Source organism: Rhinopithecus roxellana, chromosome 6 (genome assembly GCF_007565055.1).
Source record: "Rhinopithecus roxellana isolate Shanxi Qingling chromosome 6, ASM756505v1, whole genome shotgun sequence".
In the NCBI taxonomy this organism is placed as follows: Eukaryota; Metazoa; Chordata; class Mammalia; order Primates; family Cercopithecidae; genus Rhinopithecus; species Rhinopithecus roxellana.
This window is the reverse complement of record NC_044554.1, coordinates 138573575-138585687: the sequence shown is the minus strand read 5'-3', so window position 1 is coordinate 138585687 and position 12113 is coordinate 138573575.

Genomic DNA, 12113 nt, shown 5'->3' with positions numbered 1-12113 from the left:
TCATCAAGATTAATTCCACCTCTGGAGTTTCTTGATTCCTGAATGAACAAGTTAGTATCATGCAAAAGGGCACTTAATACCTAAAAATAATCCCCATGTCAAAAGAAAGTAGAGCAAGCATGTTAAAGTCCACACTCACTGCCATAATTGCATCCTATCCCCTAGTATTTTGAGCAAAATCGCCAACTCCACTTTGCCCTGCCTCCATGACAGCTGAGGAAAGCAAATCATAGCAAAATCACTCCCAATAGTTACCATGGATGTAAGTGCAGGATAAAAAGACTCATTTTATAATGAGTCATGACTCATTATAAAAAAAAAAAAAAATAGGTGATTAGATAGACAATAGGTAGATAGATGTGTTTTGTTCACCTTTATTGAAGTACTGGACCAAAACCTTTTGGGGTAGTTGCCATCAATAACTGAGAGAATATCTACTTAAGACTGGGTGGTAGACAAGGGAAGACTAAGTTGATCCATGATGGATAATTGCTGTTGGCCCAATGTCTTTTGTGTTCTCTGGATAGCCATCTGGACTCCATGCAGATAATTGGACTTGAATACATAATACTCAAAGAAATTCTATTGACTGTGAGCCAAAATGTAATGTATTAAAATGTAAAGTCACTTACATGGAATTGCTTTACCAAAAATGGTTTGTTGGAGTCATTTTCAATGGTTTGGCCATTGATGATTTGTATTAACCACTTCAAGTTGTATATATTAAGCTGTTAAGTTTAATGTTTCATTCAATAGTTAATTGTGCACCATGTAAATGTCACTATCCTCCTTTGCCAAAATTTGGGACCTTAAGCTTAATCCATTTCCACCATCAATTTTGTTCAATATGGAAGAAAAAATATTAAAATTATTTAATATTTATGTATGTCCCTTAAGAAGATTCATTGTCCTTTCTGTGAGCACAAAACTGAGCCCTTTTCAAAATCCATATTAAGAAGGCTTACTTCTTTTTACCCGAATTTAAGACTTTAAATCATAACACCAGGAGAAAAACAAAAATGAGAACAACTAAGCAAGCATACCTTCTCAATGCAGTTATAATAACACATATTCTCTCTTACTAGTGTTCATTGTAAAAGTTTCTTATTGCTATTTAGGCAGAGAAACTTTTTTGAATTCTGAGCTCTACATAGGAATAGCCAAATGAGTTACTTTTTGTGTTAAAGCAAAGAAACGACTGAGAAAGAAAAGGCTTCTATGTCGGCTGCACTCTCAGTCCCTCTGTGACATTACATTTTTTACAACTTTACATAATAAACATGCCACAACTTGTTCTCAGAACGATTTTTTAAATGAATGAATTTAATACATTATGTAAAATGGCCTAAACATTAATTTCTTTAGAGCTTGTACTGACCCATCCCATGTCAAACTAACTACAGTCCTATAGAAAGAATTAAAGGCCTCAGATGATCTCAAGAGAAGGCAATTACTTGCAAACTCATGGAACCAATCCAAATGCCCATCAATCAATGGGTGGATAAAGAAACTGTGGTATATATATGATGGAATACTACTCAGTCATAAAAAGGAATAAATTAATGGCATTTGCATCAACCTGGGTGAAATTGGAGACTATTATTCCAAGTGAAGTAACTCAGAAATGGAAAACCAAACATTGTATGTTCTCACTGATATGTGGGAGCTAAGCTATGAGGATACAAAGGCATAAGACTGGTACAGTGGACTTTGGGGACTTGTGGGGAAGGGTGAGAGGGGGCAAGGAATAAAAGGCTACAAATAGGGTGCAGTGTACACTGCTCAGTTGATGGGCACACCAAAATCTCACAAATCACCACTAAAGAACTTACTCATGGAACCAAACACCACCTAAACACCACTAACCTATAGGGAAAAATAAAAGAAGGCAATTACTTACTTGCTGAATATTTATTTGCATGTGTTAAAATAGTGTGGATACATATATGCAAAAGAAAAAAATGGGACATTTCACATCATTCAGAAAAAATAATTCAAAAGGAATCATAGAGATAAAACTACAAACAACATCAAAAGCACAAGTGACAAAAGGAAAAAAATAGATAAACTAGACATTATCAAATTTAAAAATGTTTTTGCTGCATATGATATCTGAAGAAAGGGAAAGAAGGGAGAAAATATTTGTAAATCATGTATCTGATAAGGGCCTATTATCCAGAAAAATAAAGACCTTTTACAACTTAGTAATGAGAAGACAAACATCCCAATTAAAATTCACAAATAATTAATAGGCATTTCTTAAAAACATATTCAAAAGGCTAAGGACATAAAAAGATGTTCAACATGAATTATCACTAGGGAAATGTGAGTCAAAAGAAGATACCACTCCACAATCAATAGCATGCTTATAATTTTAAAAACAGTCAGGAAATTTTTCATGATGTGGAGAATTTGGAACTCCTATACATTGCTGGTGAGATTGTAAAATGATACAGTCACTTTGGAAAACAGTATGTCAGTTCCTAAAAATGTTAAAAAATGGAGTTACTACATGACCCAACAATTGAACTCCTAGATAACATGCTCAATAAAATTTTGAAGGGCAGGCACGATGGCTCATGCCTTTAATCCCAGCTCTTTGGGAGGCCGAGATGGGCAGATTGCTTGAGGTCAGGAGTTCTAGACCAGCCTGGCTAACATGGTGGACCCCTGTCTCTATTAAAAATACAAAAATTAGCCAGGTGTGGTGGTGCACGTCTGTAATCCCAGCTAGCAGGGAGGCTGAGGTGGGAGGATTGGTTTAACCCTGGAGGTTGAGGCTGCAATAAGCCAAGATTGTGCCACTGCACCCCAGCCTGGGCAACAGAGCAAGACTCTGTCTCAAAAAAAAAAAAAAATTGAAAACACGTTGACCCAAAGACTTATACACCAGTGTTTACTGCAATATTATTCTTAATAGTCAAAAGTTGAAACAGTCCAAGTGTCCAAAAACTGGTGAATGGTCAAATGTGGCATTGTATATCCATATCCACAAAATAAAATATTATTTAACAAAAAATAAATACAAATATTATTTAGCAATATTTGACAATAAATAAAATATTATTTAACAAAAGAATCGAGTATTAATATATGCTGCAATATATACCAATCTCAAAAAGATGTTAAATCAAAGTTACAAATGACTATATGTTGTCACACGATTCCATATATATAAATGTCCAGAACTGACAGTCCCACAAAGACAGAAACTAGATGAGTGGTTGCCTCAGGCTAGGCAGCAGGGTAGAGAGGGTGGTAAGGGATCTGGTAAGAAGTGACTACTAAAATGTATAAGCTTTCTTTTAAGATAATGAAAACGTTCTAAGATTTGATTATGGTGATGGTTGCACAATTCCATATATATACTAAAAACCATTGAATTGCATGTTTTAAATTGTAAAATATATGCATGTAAATTATGTCTTAATAAACCGCTATTTTTTTTTAAGGCATGCTTTTTGTAATGCAGAAAAAAGTGCACCATCATGCCTTGCCTTTAAAGGTTGCATTCTAATGCTGTATTCTCAATCATATAATGTTACACACATGGAATTCAATTAAATTATTTATATGTCCCTAAAGCGTTGTTACTCCATCATACACAAATTATTCTGTTTTTCAACTATGAAGTAGAACTAAACTCCTTTGCTATGAGATTAAAAAAAAAGACAATAAATTCTAATGTTCCATTACACAATAGGGTGACTATAGTTAACAATAATATATTTTATATTTCAAAATAGCTACAAGAGAGGATTTTGAATATTTTTACTACAAGGGAAAGATACATGTTTGAGGTGACGGATATGCTGATTACCGTAATTTGATCATCATACATTGTATGCATGTATTGAAACATCACGTTCTGCCCCACAAATGTGTATAATTGTTATGCGTCAGTGAAAGACAAAATAAAACTTTAAAGCAAGACTGTTTATTTCTAAATTATGTGCCAAGAATATTGTTGGAGGGAATTAAAAGAAAACTAATGCTCCGTATGACAGAGGTATTCTGGTTTAAGATAGTAGGGTGGTCTTTTTAAATCCCTGTAGTTGCATCCTGCAGTGATTTGGGACTGAATCAGCAGGGAGCTCTTTTAAAATGTATGCATACATTCATTCATAAACATGTCCTGGTCATCTTGTTTATGCCAGTTGGCACAATGCATGGCAAAGCCCACAGCTGGATCCAGACATGTCTGTACATGGCTGATGGATCATTCTTTTGACTCCATGGGGAAGTGAAGAGTCCCATAGAAGAAATCCAAAGAGAAGAGGGCAGCAGGGACCAGATTAGCCAGATAACCAAGTCAGTCAGGCAGATGGAGCAAAGCGACTCTATCCCTTTGCTTTGCCTTTCAGTCCCAGCTCCTAGGATTTGTGTCTGACATCTCTGTCAGAGGGTAACAGTGAAGAAAACCTGAAGCAAACAGATATGTTCATCAAGAAAAGAATCACAAATGTTTTTGATACTATGTCTTTATCTTTCTTATTCATGGACCTCGACCTCTAAATAAAGTATAGAAATAGTGTGTCGAGAAAACCATCGTTTGTGCAAAAAATAAAAACTGCATGTATTTGCCTGTATAGGCATAGAATTAAGGATAAATAACAACTGATAAAATACGTTGACTCCCATGAGAGAAATTTGGGATCTGGGAACAGGGATGGAAAGGAGATTTTTTGTACTTTTATTTTGTATATATTTTGTACTTTAAAATTTTTGAACCATATGGATATATTATCTGTTCAAAATTTAACTTTAAATTTAAAAGTGCTGTGTATACACATGTATAAGTTTATACTTGTGCATATGTATAGATATACAGACACATGTATCCATCTATATGCATGTGCATGCACATACACATGGGATTGTTTTGACTATTAGAGGCCAATTGTACAGTATCTATAGCATAAGAATTTTAACTTTGTCTCTAGGCAGAGTCTTTCCACTTCCATCACCGTCAATGGGGTGGGATATAGATGCCTGACACAAATTTTTCCCTGGATGGAGGCAGTTCAACAAATACCTTGGGAGGTTGAAGCAGGAGGATCACCTGGGCCCAGGAGTTTGAGACCAGCCTGAGCAACATAGTGAGACCTCATCTCTACAAAATTATCAAAATAATATCCAGGTGTGGGCCGGACACAGTGGCTCAAGCCTGTAATCCCAGCACTTTGGGAGGCTGTGGCAGGCAGGTCACCTGAGGTCGGGAGTTCAAGACCAGCCTGACCAACATGGAGAAATGCTGTCTCTACTAAAAATACAAAATTAGCCAGGAGTGGTGGAGCACGCCTGTAATCCCAGCTACTTGGGAGGCTGAGGCAGGAGAATTGCTTGAACCCAGGAGGTGGAGGTTGTGGTGAGCCGAGATCACACCATTACACTCCAGCCTGGGCAACAAGCGTGCAATTCTGTCTCAAAAAGAAAAACAAAACAAAACAAAACAAAACAAAAAATAGCCAGGTGTGATGATACATACCTATAGTCCCAGCTACTAGGCAGGCAGGCTGAGGTGGGAGGATGGCTTGAGCCCAGGAGTTCAAAGCTTCAGTGAGCCATGATCATGCCACAGCACTCCAGCCTCAGTGACAGAGCAAGACCCTGTCTCAAAAACAACAATAACACAACAACATAGAGATTAGGACAATGGGAATCTTTGTCATGACTACAATGAATTGTACAACAAAGTCACTTCCCAAAAGTTTTTGCATCATGCATATTACCTAAAAGAACTCTATTTACCTGAAAAAAACAAAATAATCAATGGAAACATTATTAGAAGCCATAGGAGAACAAATGGGGCTACTCACAAATGGGACTACTTAAAAAATTATTTCGGAAAAATCAATAGCATTCCTATACATAATTTTTAAAAGTGTAATGCAAAAGAAAAAATGTTACCCTTTGCAAAAGCTACACAAGTATAAAATAATAGAAATAAATAAAATGTTTTGAAACAGAACCTAGGTAAAGAAAACTTGAAAATCCTACCTAATAAGGAATAAATAAATAGAAATATTTCTTGTTCTTGGATTTAAAGACACAATATTGTAGATCTCCCTGAATTAATTATGAACTAATTCATAAATTCAATCTGATTACTATCAAAAGTACAAGCAAAATTTTATATTTTGGAACCTCATTAGAATTATATGGGGAAAATGGAAAATAAAGAGACAAAAATACAGCCAGGTGTGGTGACTCACACCTGTAATCCTAGCACTTTGGAAGGGCAAGGCAGGTGGATCACTTGGGCTCAGGAGTTCAAGATCAGTCTGGGGAACAAAGCGAAACCTTATCTCTACTAAAAATACAAAAAAAATCGCCAAGTGAGATGGCATAAGCCTGTGGGAGGTGGCGGTGGGAGGAAGGTCAAGGCTACAGTGAGCTGAGATGGCGCCAGCCTAGACAACGTAGTGAGACCTCGTCTTAAAAAAATAAATAAATAAATAAATAAATAAAAAATAAAAAAAATCTAAACATGCTAGAATAGACATAAAAGAAAAAAGAGTAGTGACGGAGAACTAGTTTTTTTGGTTGTTAAAACATACATTAAAATATGATAGTTCTTCAAGAACAAAGAGATCATCAGGGTACAATCCCAAAATATCGCCAAATGTCTATGAAAATTTAGGATATGATAAATGTCACTTTCCAAATCAGCTGGAACAGGTGAGATACATCAATAGTGAGACTGAAAATATTAGCTAGTCATGTGTGGGGGAAAAACAAAATTGAATCCTTTCCATAGAAATAAATTCCCAAAATACGAAATATTTGAAAATAAAATATGAAACCAAAACTATGCTATGAAAACAATGGGGCAATTGGGGGAAACGATCTTGGAATGGGAAAGACCTTTCTAAACAAGTCCAGAAATGTATAAAAGAAATCACTAAGTGACTTGCTTTCATAAACATTACAATTTTTTACGTGGCAAAAAATTTAATTAAAAGGGTAAAAAACACTGGGAGAGTTTATTTAAAACCCACGTAAATATGTTTTAATTCTCTTAGTATACAATAGTCCATCAACCCACTAGAAAAATAGGCAAGTAACAATAACTCAAACAGGAAAAAGACAAATTGACTATATATATTTGATTGTAAAACAGAAATGAAGTATACTTTTTATCTTTTACTATGACAATGATGAAAAATGTTGATAATACATGATATTGGCATAAATCTGGACAAATAGGCCTTATCATAACTGCTGGTTTGAGTAAAAACTGTGTAGCTTCTTTGGAGGGTCATTTGGCAATATCTACATTGACTGTCAAAATTCTAATTGCACACGTCTCATTCAACAGTTCCACAGAGAAATACAAATATGTAAGCAAAAATTGAAGTGTAAGTATTCTTCCGAATCTGTAAATCAAATATTAGATAAAATATAGGTATCCATAGGTAAAAAACTGGTTAAGTAAATACATTAATACTATACCACTGCTAAACAGAATGAAATAGATCCAAGTGTGATATGGACAAAAAAAAAATCCCCAAAATAAAATGTTAAATAAAAATGGCAACATACAGGACACTGTATATAATGCATGTTATATACATTTCTGTTTACATAAAATTATCTTATATATTTGTAGAATTATGTCATCTATATATTTTACATAAAGAGAAAATTTTGGGAAAATGCACAAGAAACTGTTAGCAGTGGTTGTTTCTGGGCCTGGGAGGAGCTGGAAGGTTAATGGTGTAAAGTGAGTAGGAGACTTCCTTTTCATTGTACACATTTGCACGATGAAATTGTGGAGTTGTAGAATTGGAATTCTCAAATGTGTACAATTGAAAGGAAGTCACTCACTCCTACTCACTGTACACATTTGCAAAGTCCAGTTCCGCAGTTCCACAATTTCATTGTCCAAATGTGTACAGTGAAAAGGAAGTCTCCTTCTCACCCCACACCACAGGAATTGTAACTGAAAGCCAGTTACTAGAACTCACAATTTGTTATCTGTTACAATTTCTGATCACTGATCAGCTTTTACCTAAGGAGATTTAAAGGTGTCTGTGAGCAGGAAATAGATCTGATGTTTTACTGCCAGTTTCTCTCACCTCAAAGGTCAGACTGAAAGGATGATGCAACTAAGTATGCCATGCAGTAGCTAATTGAAGGACACTGATCAGAACATCATCCTAGATTTCTGACTCTTTAAAAAGTTATTACTCAAGGAGAATACATTGTACAGAATAACATGTACAGAATACAGAATTCTGTATTCTGTACAATGTATAACATTGTACAGAATAATGCAGAACATGTCAAGACTTGTGCTGACTGTTGTCATTCAAATTTAGCTGGGAAATAAGCCAGACAGAGACATAATGCTCTTCTGTCTGTACTTATCCTATAACCATATATGTGCCTTGAGAGTTAAACTGCATTCAGAACTATGCATGTAAATCATAATAAATTCTTGAGATCCAAATTAAAATTTTAGGTTAGCACTGGTCCTAAATCCAAGTTCAAAGCCTAGTCCCTTTCCAGAAAGAAAAAGATCCTCAGAACTTTTTCCAAGGTCATTTGATTTTAAACAGAACCACTAGAAGCATTATCTTTCAGAGACTTCTCACACAAGGTATCTGACCTTGCCTCCCTAGAGTTTCTAGAGTGACCAAGCAGTAACTTTTGATGAGGAGGGATCTCCTGAGAGTTAGACCCCCTGCTCAGTATAAAACCAAAAAATGTCTCAGAGGAAGGCATCCCGATGAAAAATTATGTTTAACATAAGAAAGAAAAAAAGCCTGTAACTATGGTTATCTCTGAGAAAGTAAATGGGAATACACGGTTGGGGTAGCAAGAGTATTTATTTTCATGGTATACCTTTTCACAATCTTCAGATAGTTTAATATGGACATTATTCATTTTCAGAATTAATAATAGTAGGTTTTTCAAACATCATGACAATTAATTGTGACATGTTTTGTCAAACAGTACCGTACTGATGCCTGTGCTTCTGCTCCTTTTACATGCCTCTTCACTTTCTCAGGGTTCCATTCCTAAATTATTAAGTTGTGAGTAGTTGTGCTCTTCAGGAGGTTTAACTTAGAAATGCTCATATCCCATCTTGTTTTGTGCCTACTCACACAGCACATGCTATCTGATTTATTGTCTTAACTCTCACTTGTCCCCACAATAGGCTCCCATTACATATTTTGTTAAAGAAATTGATAACTGAGTCAGCCAAGTATTGATCTATAAACAACTCTACAGTTAATATTTATCCATAAAAGAATTACTATCAAGAAAATGTATCACCTCCTTTGTTATCATGATTAAGATTTTTTAAATACTCTTGGCCAGGCACAGTGGCTCACACCTGCAATCCCAGCACTCTGGGAGGCCTAGGTGGGAGGATTGCTTGAGCTCAGGAGTTTGAGAACAGCCTAGGCAACAAGGCAAAACCCTGTCTCTACAAAAAGTACAAAAATTAGCCAGGTGTGGTGGCGCATGCCTGTTGTCCCAGCTGCTCAGGAGGCTGAGGCGGGAGGATAGCTTCTAGGGCACTGCAATGAGCCATGATCATGCCAATGCACTCCTGGGTGACAGAGTGACCCTGTCTTAAAAAACAAAACTAAACAAACAGAACATCCTCTTGTTATAAAGTACGAGGTTAGGTTAAAACAAAAACAAAACAAAACAAAAAAAACTGATATACCTCTTCCCATGGATCACTTTGGTCCTAGTACAACCCAGATTAACACCAAATATTTAAGTCAAATTTCTGTGTACTACAAAATGTCCACCTGAAGTCCAAAATATATAGGCTCTTGTTAAAGACCTTGTTAAAGGATTTTTAAACATCAGGATATAACATGTCTACTTAGAAGATTTTTCTTAAATCAAGTAAAGGAAATAATTAGCTCTTCCCCAGTAAATGTAAGATTGAGAATTGTTTTGTGGGAAGGTAAGCAAATAGTTTTGGAAAATAAATATTCAGAAAAAAAAAAAAAAAAACCAGTGGCTGAGATAATCCTGTTTTAACATGTATTATGTTACATTATACAACAAACATTTCTGAGGAGCCATGTAGAAACGAATCTTTTCTCTTTGAATTATTTTGTATTACTGGCCACACAGTAAAATTAGCTAATTCTGTTCTTCTGTGTTCGCATATGTGTCATAACTGCACTTCTTTGCTCTGCAAATACAAAGTTTAATGAGTGTAGATACTTGTACATCCATCACTAGGCTTGTTATACTCTAGGCTAACGCAGCACCAATCAAATGGCAAGTATCTAAAATGTTGCCAATTCCCTGTGGAACATGCATGGTTTAAGTATAGTATTATGTTAACCAAAGAGAAGATGGCCAGGAAAGAGGAATCCGTCTCTTAAAACAATTGCTGTCAAATGAGTAATATGAAGTACAAAAGGTATTTAAAGTTCAAATTAAAGTTTCCAAGCCTTGGGAAGAGCAAAAACTGACATTTTCAGTGTTGCCTTGCCACATTCTTTAGTCTTTTGTTAAAGGAAAACAAAAAAGCCAAAAGAGTTAAAAAATGAGAATTCTTCTTTAGCCCGATGAAAGTTTCTTGTTTGGATTCTATTTTCTTTTTTTTTTTTTTTTTTTTTTTTTTGAGACGGAGTCTGGCTCTGTCTCTCAGGCTGGAGTGCAGTGGTCGGATCTCAGCTCACTGCAAGCTCCGCCTCCCGGGTCTACGCCATTCTCCTGCCTCAGCCTCCCGAATAGCTGGGACTACAGGCGCCGCCACCTCGCCCGGCTAGTTTTTGTATTTTTAGTAGAGACGGGGTTTCACCGTGTTAGCCAGGATGGTCTCGATCTCCCGACCTTGTGATCCGCCCGTCTCGGCCTCCCAAAGTGCTGGGATTACAGGCTTGAGCCACCGCTCCCTGGATTCTATTTTCATATTTAAAAAAAAAAAAAAAAAGTTCTGTCTGAAGGCTGAGTTTTTAAAATTGGGCCAAAAAGAGACGACACCTGGTGCGGCCTTACGTCAATGCCACCATCATTCTGGGCTCCTAAATGTTCACGAAATTTCTTCTTTTGTCTAATCTTGCCTCATCAAATCTCTTCAAAACCAAATCTAAAAGAGCCAGATGCAACAGGAAGAAGAGGACTCAAAGAATTAGCAGATGATGTCATTCTACTATTTGTTTAGTTTCCAGTAGTCTGAAGTGCAACTTTTCCAGTATGCAGACTAAGGGGTTTAAGGAAACTCTATAACCCAGATAAAGCACTGAGGTCAGAAAAATTGAAGAGAAATTCATCATAATTACGAGCACAATTGTAAAAAAAAAAAAAATTTATTTCTACAAATGTATTTCAAGATCTTCATGAAAGTGCACTCCACACATCTGTTTTCCTCCTGTGGCTATTTTGTCATCTTTCTTTTATGATTTTGGATCCTGCCTTCCAAGTAACATTCATTACTCATTCAGCAAAATCATAGAGGAGGTTTAAACAATGATGATTGTTATTCAGACACACCTCAAGTCAAAACATGTTCTAGAAAACATAACGATAAATTTTAGAAGCCTGACTTACTAACCTTGTTAACTTGCATTACAGAAATGAGTCCTCTTCTCTGATTCCACTCTGTTTATGTGGTGTATAAATCAGGATTCCAATACAGAACAGATAGCACACTCAAATCAGGATAATTTGAGTAGGATATATTTACAAAAAGACTATTTACAGAGGTGTGGGTGTAGGAGAATCACAATGGGTAGTGTAAGAATGCTGAGTCGGTAAGGAGTTAACACCCCTAAGTCCAAAAGGACACAGGGAAGGAGAAGTTACTGAAACTAGGAGAGAGCCATGCGGAGAAGTTCACCTTGAAAGGATAAGCGACCTTCCAAGGACAGCACAGCAGCCCTAGGGGATCTGGCAGAGTCTCTTTCCTTCCCCTGTTTTCCAGCACACCAGGAAGCAGGAGGACATGGGAGTCTGGATTGCCTCAGGCAGCAGTGCCACCTTAGGCAAACTTCCTATAAGGTATCAAGGGAAATAAAAACCTCTAGATCTTTTGCAATGGTTCTGTAAAGGCTCAGCCTAATTAAAAGTCAGAGATTGCAGAAGCCAGGTGATAAAGATTATAAATGAGTCATCTTCCTGGGGCAAAG